Source organism: Erithacus rubecula, assembly GCF_903797595.1.
Source record: "Erithacus rubecula genome assembly, chromosome: 4".
NCBI lineage: Eukaryota > Metazoa > Chordata > Aves > Passeriformes > Muscicapidae > Erithacus > Erithacus rubecula.
The window spans coordinates 33,119,548-33,128,986 of NC_136686.1; positions in this window are offsets into that span (position 1 = coordinate 33,119,548).

Genomic DNA, 9,439 nt, shown 5'->3' on the forward strand with positions numbered 1-9,439 from the left:
GCTCTTTATTGAAAGCTATTCAATACCAGGAAGAAAATGGGGAGAGGAAGGACTTTTTCCCTATGAATAAGATCCAGGCACCAGTTCAGATCCTCTATCCCATGACAACTAACCACGTTGATGCCACTCTTGCCAATTCCCAAATGAATGTTGTTGTTTGAAATGACACTTGAGAAACTTGTTTCATGTTTTATTTTTGGTGACACTTTTGGACAACCCTTTTGAAAAGAAATCGTCGTTGGCACCTTTCAACTCACACAAAACTTGCTCAGCAAAACATTTTGATACACGCTGCAACTAAAAATATTTTGAAGAAATGCAACAATAATCTCAATTGAGGAGAAAATAGGTTTGGATTTCCATTATTAGGAAATGGTGCTGGAAATGTCTGTGCTTCTGAACAAATATGTTAGATTTCAAACAGCCTGGTTCTGTCCAAGTTTTGCCCAGGAGTGGATAGGGCACATGGCACTGCCACAGCAGCTGTGCACAGGCTCATGACCTCTGCAAGAGTGTTATTTGGGCTTTAGCAGCTCTTATTTGCCTCTGCAGGAGGGCTTGAGCAGCTTTAGGACAGGCAATACTAAGTGGCTATGGTTTTATATGTCACAAAAAAAAAAAAAAAGGCAATCAGGAAAAAAAGTCTTATCTTCCCAGGCCATTAAGGGCTTGCCCCCGCCAAGTCAATGGGACTTTGGCATTGCTCGTGGTAAGAGCAGAGCTGGGCCCTAATGGAGCATCTCTATCGGAAAACCCCGCAGGGCCCGGCGCTGTGCTAAATCCGCAGAGCTGGGATGGGCTGGTGCTGCGTGCGCAGGAGGGAGAGAGGAGGGAATGCAGCCTGGGATGCTGCAGACGTGCGGAGGGGTAGCGCAGCCGGGGCAGCCCCGCTGGCAGACAGAGGGCACAGCGGAGGGATGGGCAGGCAGGGAAGCGGTGTCTGGCTGGCATCCCGCGGCCGGGAATGGCACAGCAGCAGGAGCTGAGATGGCAGCCAGCTCTGGGAAGGGCTGCACGGGCTTCTCCTCCTGCCAGGTCGGCAGGGTGCGGGTCCTGCCCGCCCCAGCCCGGTGCGCTCCCCGGCGGGACGCGGCGCAGTGAGGATGAGCGGAGCGGCGGGGCTGGGCTGGGCCAGCCCGGCTATTGCCGGCCTCAGAGCACCACCTAGGGATGAGAGCAAGGCTGGCATCCCCCGGGCCCCGGCGCCGCACAAGCGCAGCATCTCTTAGCCTGGAAAACGCCTCTGGGGTCACCGAGTGCAGCCCTTAACCCAGCACTACCATGTCCACTACTGAGCGTCTCTAAGCACTGTATCTGCACATATTTTAAACTCTTCTGGGGATGGTGGCCTCTCCACTTCCCTGAAAAGCCTGCTCCGGTGCTTGACAGAACTTTCAGTGAAGAAAATTTTCCTGATATCCAACTAAACCTTCCCTGGTGCAACTTGAGGCCATTTCCTCTTGTCCTATTGATTGTTATTTGGGAGAAAAGGTTAATACCTTTGCTACAACCTGCTTTCAGGTAGCTGTAGAGAGTGATAAGGTCATCCCAGAACCTCTTTTTCTCCAGGCTAAACAACTCTGACTCCCTCAGATGCTCCCCATAAGACTTGTGCTCATCCCCACTGATCCCAGCATCCTTGCAGCTCCTGAGTGCCCAGGCTCACCCAGTGCTGTTTCTGGCCCCAGTGCTGGTGGGCACTGTGGGGCTGGGCTGGGACTGAGGCTGACCCTCCAGGCAGTGCCATGGGGCACAGGTGAGCTTCAGGGGAGGAAATGTTTGATCTCGAGTGAAAGAAACCTGTGACAGGACCAGCACCCACACCACCAATGCTGCAATAAAGGTCTGCCCTCCTGACAGCCAGGCCACAACTTTCACAGAGTGGACACTGACTGTGAAAACACTGAAAACACTCAGATATGTGCTACCACTTTGATTTCTTGTTGGGGACAAATGGGGGCAAAGCCATGCCAGCTCTGGGGAAGTTAGGGAGAGATGACCTTTGTTCAGAGTCACATCCTCTGGTGCTGCCTTGCCATCTGCTTGTCCTTCACTAGTTTCTCAGCGCTGCCTGGTTGCATGTGCTCAATGTATGAAATTTGCTCCCTTTTTTTTCTGTTTTTGTTCCTTGATGGGACACATCCAAACTACAGCTGTATCATGGTGCAGCTGCCTCTCCCATGGCCCAGGTGGGAGGCCAGCATGCCCTGATGGTGGGAGGGGCAGTGAAGTTGCATGGAAGTGATGTCCTTGTCAGGTAGAAGGCTTGCAATTCCCTGAGAGCTCTTCAGGCAACCAATCATTTTGTATCCCCTTGAGACAATAGATAACAACAGCCTGGCTTGCTAACTGTAGGAAGACTCTGGTCCTGGGCTTCTTCCAGGTCCCAAGGAAAGCAACACCAGCAAAGCAGACAGTGGGCTGCCAGTATACTGCTTACCTTTGACCACATTCCCTCCAAAAGGGAGCATTTGATGTGAGTAATGCCTCTGCTTTCTGGTCAGCCTGGACATGTGGACCCCAAGTGACTCACTGTCCATATCAGGTCAGCCTGGAAAGAGGTAAAGAGCAGCAATGTGATTCCACTGCTCTGATGCCTGTGAAGAAATTCAGGGTGGACATAGGCATTATCCTGAAATAGTCTATGTGACACAAGATATTTGAGCTTTGAAAGTTTTTTTTTTTGGTCTCTGAAATCAGCAGGATTATTTCAGTGATGACCCCAGATTTGAAACAGGAAGTCTTGAAACCTGGGAGCTGGCAATATTTGGGTCCCTGGCTATAGTGCATTGATAGAGTTGTTTGAATGTCCTGGCAGTACAAACACTGAAAGTGTGCTGTAGAGCACAAAGCCTCGTTACAGAAGCTGTATGAGCAAGAGAATAAGGAGCTTGAAATTGCTCCTGAGAGGTGATTAGGTGCTTACCCAGCAACAGCCTCTGTGTGTCTACCAGAGGCCCAGCACAGGCTTGTACACCATTTCTGGGATACTGAAGAGAGGAGGACGAGCTGATGCAGAAACTCCAGAGAAGACTTTGAATGTGTTTATGACATGACCTGAAGACTCCACATGCTACTCTCAGGGATAAGACAATGAATCAGTAGGAGAGTGGGTGCAAGCACATGACAGCCAATGCAGACCCATAGCAAAACAGCTGGTACCACACAGAATGAGCTGATTAAATGTAAAGCAGAGTGGAGCCATCATTTAGCTTCAGGCTGCTCGGTTACACCATGTGTCTTTTGTTTTCTGGGATACAGTGTCGTGCTCAGTAGGAATGAGGCTGCTTTGAACAGAGAAACTTATGTGACCCCTCCACAGTTGTGTGAGGCTGTAGGAAGAGCAGGGAAGGGCTGCAGTGTAAATCAGCCCTGGAGCAGAGCTGCAGACATGGGGTGACTGCCTGCAGGGTGGCAGGGATAAATAATAGGTTGACCTGGAATGTCCAAGGAGCCAGCAGTGATCAGCAAGCCAGTGGGTGCCAATGGGACAAAGCAGTGTGAGGTCAGTAGAGGAAGAAAGTCAGGGTGAGAGCAGCTGGGGTTGCTGCAGAGGAGGTACAAGGTGTGTTGGTAGAGCTGTACTGGCCAGATGAAGCTGCATGTTCTCTGCTGCTCTGAGACAGCTCTCCTGCAGCGATCAGATGGTCTTGTGAACTCAAAATGCATTGTTAACTGTTAAAATGCAAGAGCCATTTGTGAAAATAGTGGGATTTTCTGACTCCTTATAAATATTTGATGATTTGTCCCATGGAAAAGCCTCTAGAGTCCTCATGTTCTCTGTGGCTCCATTTTGCTTGTTGCTGCAGTCACCAGAGAAGGGACAGCTTCTGTTCTCATGGAGAAACCAAGCACAGGGGGACAGAAGCAACTGACAGCAAGGCAAAGTGACTTTCCCAAGATCATGAAGCAGTCAGTGGCCAAAGGATAGATTTAACCTTCCACTGTGGGTTTAACCTGTCACCTCCCTGCACAGCTAAAGAAGGACATTGCAAGTGATAAATGAACCAGGAGCAGTTCCTAGACTTTCCCTGCCTATCCTGTGTCCACAGCTGCAGCAAAGCTGTTGCCAGGACACTGCACTTCCCTAGGTACACATACTACACCTATCACCTTTGTACCACTGCCTACAACACCAAGCAGTAGCTCTGACAGACCAGGTGCTGTGCATATTCCCAACTCAGACATCCCCAGTCTCTAAACATCCAGATGTAGGAACTGGGAGCTATTGGGTCTCAGAGCTTCCACAATAATAGCATATAAGGGGCCTTGCAGATACCGATCAGCACCTTCTAGAAGTGAATAGGAGGCCACGGGAGGCTCAGATGAGCAAGTCTTGCAGTCCCTGATGAGCAACAGCATGATGTGAGGCAGAAATAAAAATACACAACCTCAGTCCTCCTAGGGAATGATCCCAGCTGCCTCTCGTCCTTCGCTGTGTGGGACGGGTGGTGAGATGGCCTTTTGTTAATCGGTGCCCTGTGCCTGGTGTTCAGCTGGCGAGGACACACTGTCCCTTCCAGAGAAACCCCTTGCATAAGAATTAAAGACGAGCTGGGCTGAGATGCTGAACTAATCCACCAGGGCATGTCGGGAAGACGCATTTTAAGCCATTCTCCCTGCCGTCCCGCCTTCCAGTGCATTGTTTATCTCTCCCGTTCCTTCCACAGCAGCACGTGAATTACTCTGAGTGGGCCAGCTGCTTTCACAGCCTCCTGCTATGCAGAACACACCGTTCTGTCCCGTCCCCTCAGCCCCAGAGCCTGCCTGGGAGAGGCTCATACATGGGAGGCTTTTTAGCCAGGGCTGGTTTGTGCTGCTGTGGGGCAGCAAGAGCACACAGACACCACTCCCTGCTGTCTGCAGTGCCTGCTGCCTGTGCTGCACATGCATTTCACTGCTACAGCTACATGTCCACTCCTCTGGCACACACACACACACACAGCCCCACCTCAGGGACACCACAGGCTCCCTGCCAGCTCATTTTGCTCCTGTGGTGCTCAGCGAGCTCCTTGGGGTGCACAAAACTGGCACAGCTGTCACAGGATACTCTGTCTCCCTTGAACCTCACCCTTCACATGGGATTCATTCAGTCTTGCAGCTCAGCTCTGCCACGGACACATGTGTGTGTAGCACATACTCACCTGGCACTTTCCAGACACATGCTACCCACAAATAGGGATCTGGGCATCATAGCGTTGAAGGGTAATTCAGTTTGAAAGAGACCCCAGGACAGCTCTAGTCTGACTTCTTGCTCAGAGCAGGGTCAGCAAAGAGGTCAAATGAGGTTGCTTGGAGCTTTATTTGATCTTATAAACTACTAGGACGGAGACTGTACAGCCTCTCTGGGCAACTTTTTCCCACACTTGACTGCCTTTGAGGACAGAAAGGTCTTCTTTGTATTCAAGTTGGACCTCTCTTCTTTAAACTTATGTTCCTTGTCTCTCATCCTCCCACCAAGCACCACTGTGAAGAGTCTGGCTCTGTATTTTACCAAGACTCACAGGCTCTTTCCCACACAGCTGTTCTGCATCTATCCCCAGCCCACATTGTTGCCAGAGCCTCTTCCTTGCCAGGTTCAAGGCTGTGCATTTGCCCTTGCTGAACTCCCAGTGCTCCTGCAGGCCCCTCCCTCCAGCCTGCTTATGCCCCTCTGATGTCCCCTCAGGAATGTCGACTTGTTTCCCCTCCAACTGTCACCTGAAAGCTTGCTGAAAGTGCACCCCATCACCTTCTCCAGGTCATCAATAACCACATTTAACAAGAGAGGTCCCAGCCCCCTGAGGCATCCCACTTGGTACCAGCCTCTAGGTAGAGTACAACCCATTAACTACTCCCTGTGCCTGACCAGACAAATATTTTTTGTGTCCATCTGCTTGTCCATCTATTGAGACAGCACCACCTTTACTTGGCTATCAGGACACTGGGAGACAGCATTGAAAACCTGGCTGAATTGGAAATAAATTATTTTCAGCACTCTCCTTTCACCCACAAATCCAGTCTTTTTATCAAAGAAGTTGATCAGGTTCTTCAGGCAAACATGTTGCCTCCCCTGTGGCCCTTCACCTTGTCCAGACTGCTGGGCCAGGCTCTTCCACCAGCCCATGGGCACCCAGCTGCCTTGGTGCCCAGAGAGCACTCAACATGCAGGAGAGCAGGATGAGGTTACACATCTTCATGCAAGATCCTGCTGATTCAGCCCTGAGTCCAGCTCCTCCCAAGGAACCTTGGCCCTGTCTTGTGGTTCTCTGATACATCTGCCCTGGCCTGACACAGCTCTGAGAGTGCACCTAAATATTCCTGTTTGTTTGTTTCTTTTCCCAATTAGATCTGCCTTCCTTTTTTTTTTTTTTTTTTTTTTTTCTCCCACCAAAGCAAGCCAGCAGGGGTGTAATAAAGAGAGTTGCAAGCTGACAGAGGCTGAGAGTACCACGTGGATAAAAAAAGGCAAGGCTATATGGAAAAAAGCAATAAATGTGTTTAATTACAGGTGTGGCCAGGAACAGCTCCTGTTATTAAGTTTGCCAACACTTCCCCTTTCAAGACCCTGTTTTCACTTGCTTATAACTTTGTCAAAGTTTCACTACTGGAGCAGACATTTTCTATAGAAAGTGATTGTCTCAGCTGGAATTTGGCACATTTATTCAGTTCTTTCTGAAAATGTGGACCCACCACTAGTTTTCCTGGGCTAGACTATGTTTATATATATAGCCCAGGGGACAAAACCTGTGGAACTTATGGGCTTGGCCTTGGGCAGGATATCAGTTTTTGTGTCAGGGAGGCTGTGTTTTGCCAGCTCCTTGCAACACTACTATTCTCTCCCACCAGCACAGACAAATTACATGGTTTTGCTAAACATGGAAAGACTTGTCACAGCTTCACACCTCCAAACTTTTCAACCTTTGCTAGCCTGCCCAACCCTTCTGGTTTCTGAGGCTGTCATGACAGTATATGGGTTTTCCCAGGGTGGAGCACTGCAGGAGGAAACTGGGAGGGTTCTCCCTACTAGAGTTGCTGTTATGCGTCATGCACTGTTTGCATCTCTCAATGTTTTCCTCTGCCCTGTGCCTCTGGCCACTTCCCTTTTGCCTTCTGGGTGGAGAAAAGTCCCTGATTTGAGTAAAGAAGGAACAAAACTCAAGGGAGAGAACCAAAAATCTGGGGAACAGCAAATGAGACTGGGAGGCAGATGAGACCACAGGCTGCAGGGAAATACTGGGTCTGTTAGGGAAAGGGCCTATTGCTTGATGGCTGCTGTAGTGACTTGGGACAGCTGAGCAGGAGATTGGAAGCAGAAAGCAGGCCTGGCTGGAGCAGTGAGATGAGGAATAGGAAGAGAATGGTGTGGTGATTACAGATGGGGAACAGGAAGAGGAGGGGTGATTGACAGTGGGATGGGGAGATGCGATCAGAGGAACTCAGCCCGTCTGCCTGGGTGGTGAGAGTTTCTAGTGACGTGATGGAGGGGAGCTCCTATCATCCATCCAACTGTAAAGGAAGGCTTGTACTAGCAATAGGGGCAGCTTGTGTGGAGCAGGACAGCATGTGGTGGGAAGGCTGGGGTTGACTTGCAGCTGAGACAGCCTGGTACTGTCTGGGTAGGATACTGGACCTGGGAATACAGTGGGAGAAGAAACAGGGAAGGGCAAGTGAGGTGGACCTGAAAGAGGGTTGTGGCTGAGACCAGAGCACAGGGCTTCCTGACAAGAAGAGAAATCAAAAGTGGGAAATCATGGAGGGGACAAGGGAATGAGGGGGGACAGGCATACCAGCCTGTGTTTCTAGGACTGGAGATTCTCCAGGGTCTGAACAAGGGTCTTCTCCCAAGCCTTCCTCCCAACTCTTATTGTTCCTCTGCTGTTATCCCAAATGCCACCCAACAGCACAGGTCACCTCTTGCTAGTCCTGCTCCTTGTGGAGGACAACAGGCAATTGCTACTCGCTGTTATATCAAATACACATTTCTCATCACTGAGAAATGTCAGCACCAAGGCTGGCTGTAAAACTGCCCTTCAATGTCCTCATGCATATGAATTATTGTTGAGTCTTTAATTATGTGGCCACAGATTTATTTTCCACAGGACACCTGCAGCACACAGGTTAGATGGTGTTCTGGATGAGTCTGGGCTGTGTCACGAAGATGGCTCTTTGCAGAGACTCAGCATCATCTCTCTGTTGTTGTGTTGGTTTTTTGTTGTTTTTTTTTTTCCCCAAAAGTGTGAAGACAAAGGAGTGACTCATTGCTGAGGCAGTGGTGTGCTGGCCTGGATCCTTGCCCCTGCTGCGGATTTCCTACCTGATGCTGAGCGAGTCACTCACAGCAATCTTTTCAGAGGTAGCTATTAGCTATGTTTTATTTATTTTGGCATTTTGCTTTGTTTTTAGCCTTGTACTATCCTGGGATCCTGATGTCTCATTTGCAGGAGTATTTATTGCTCCCTGCTGCAAGTGAAGGGGGACTTGCACCTGACTCTAGAAAACGCTTTAAACTGCAGAGCGCTCTGGTAAAGTGCTCAGATCAGCATCCCCACCTTGCAGGCTGAATTTGACCTCCCCTTCAGGAATGCTGGATATTCTCTAAAATGCTGCTGTATTGCTCAGTATGAGTATTGAAAAGGCAAATCTATTATTATTTGTAAAGTTCTGACAAACTAGGTGCATGTTGTGTAAAAGAGACCCTATGAACATCGATCACTGTTTTTGGAGTGGGGCCTGCATGTTCTGAATGAGCTGTGAGTCAATGCTTTGAAGAACCCTGTCAGCCCTGTTGGATGTGTCAAGCCACAGGCACCTTCCTCCTCAGGTACCTTTGCTGTTGAATTGCAGGTGGCAATGTGTTTCCTCTTGCTTCTCATCTCTCCTTACTTTCACTGGCCTTGGATAAGCAGAACTTCAGCCCGGTGTCAGTGTTTTGTCTGCTCTTCCCCTGATTGCTCACACTTCCCTAGTACACGCAACTATCTCTGTGGCAAACTGACCTTGGTCTTCAAAGTGATTTGTCCTTCTCCAGAGAGTGGGTGAAATGGGATTCTGCTCTTTGTTGATCAGGCAGAGCTGCCAAATGTGACCTGGCAGCTCTCTGAGGTCTGCTAGGTTACTGGAGCTCAGCTTTCCCATGAGTTTTACTAGGTGCTATGAATATCATATACTGTGACTCTGGAAGGCCACCCACCCAGCCGTGACACTGTGAATAAACAGCACAACTCTAGCCCTTCTTCTCTTTTCCTACCTGTGGAATGACATGGTGGGCAGTGGAGAGCTTGGCTGAGTGCCCAGTGAGGTATAGCCCCCTTGGGTACACCATCCCACAAGATTCAGCTCAAGACACGTTGCTGTGGGTTCTCTCTGCAGCGCTGCAATGAGAGCACTGGGAGCAGCCCAAGGACTTCACATATGAGTGGGACAGTGTGTTGGGTTGATGTGGCCAGAAATGTGTTGA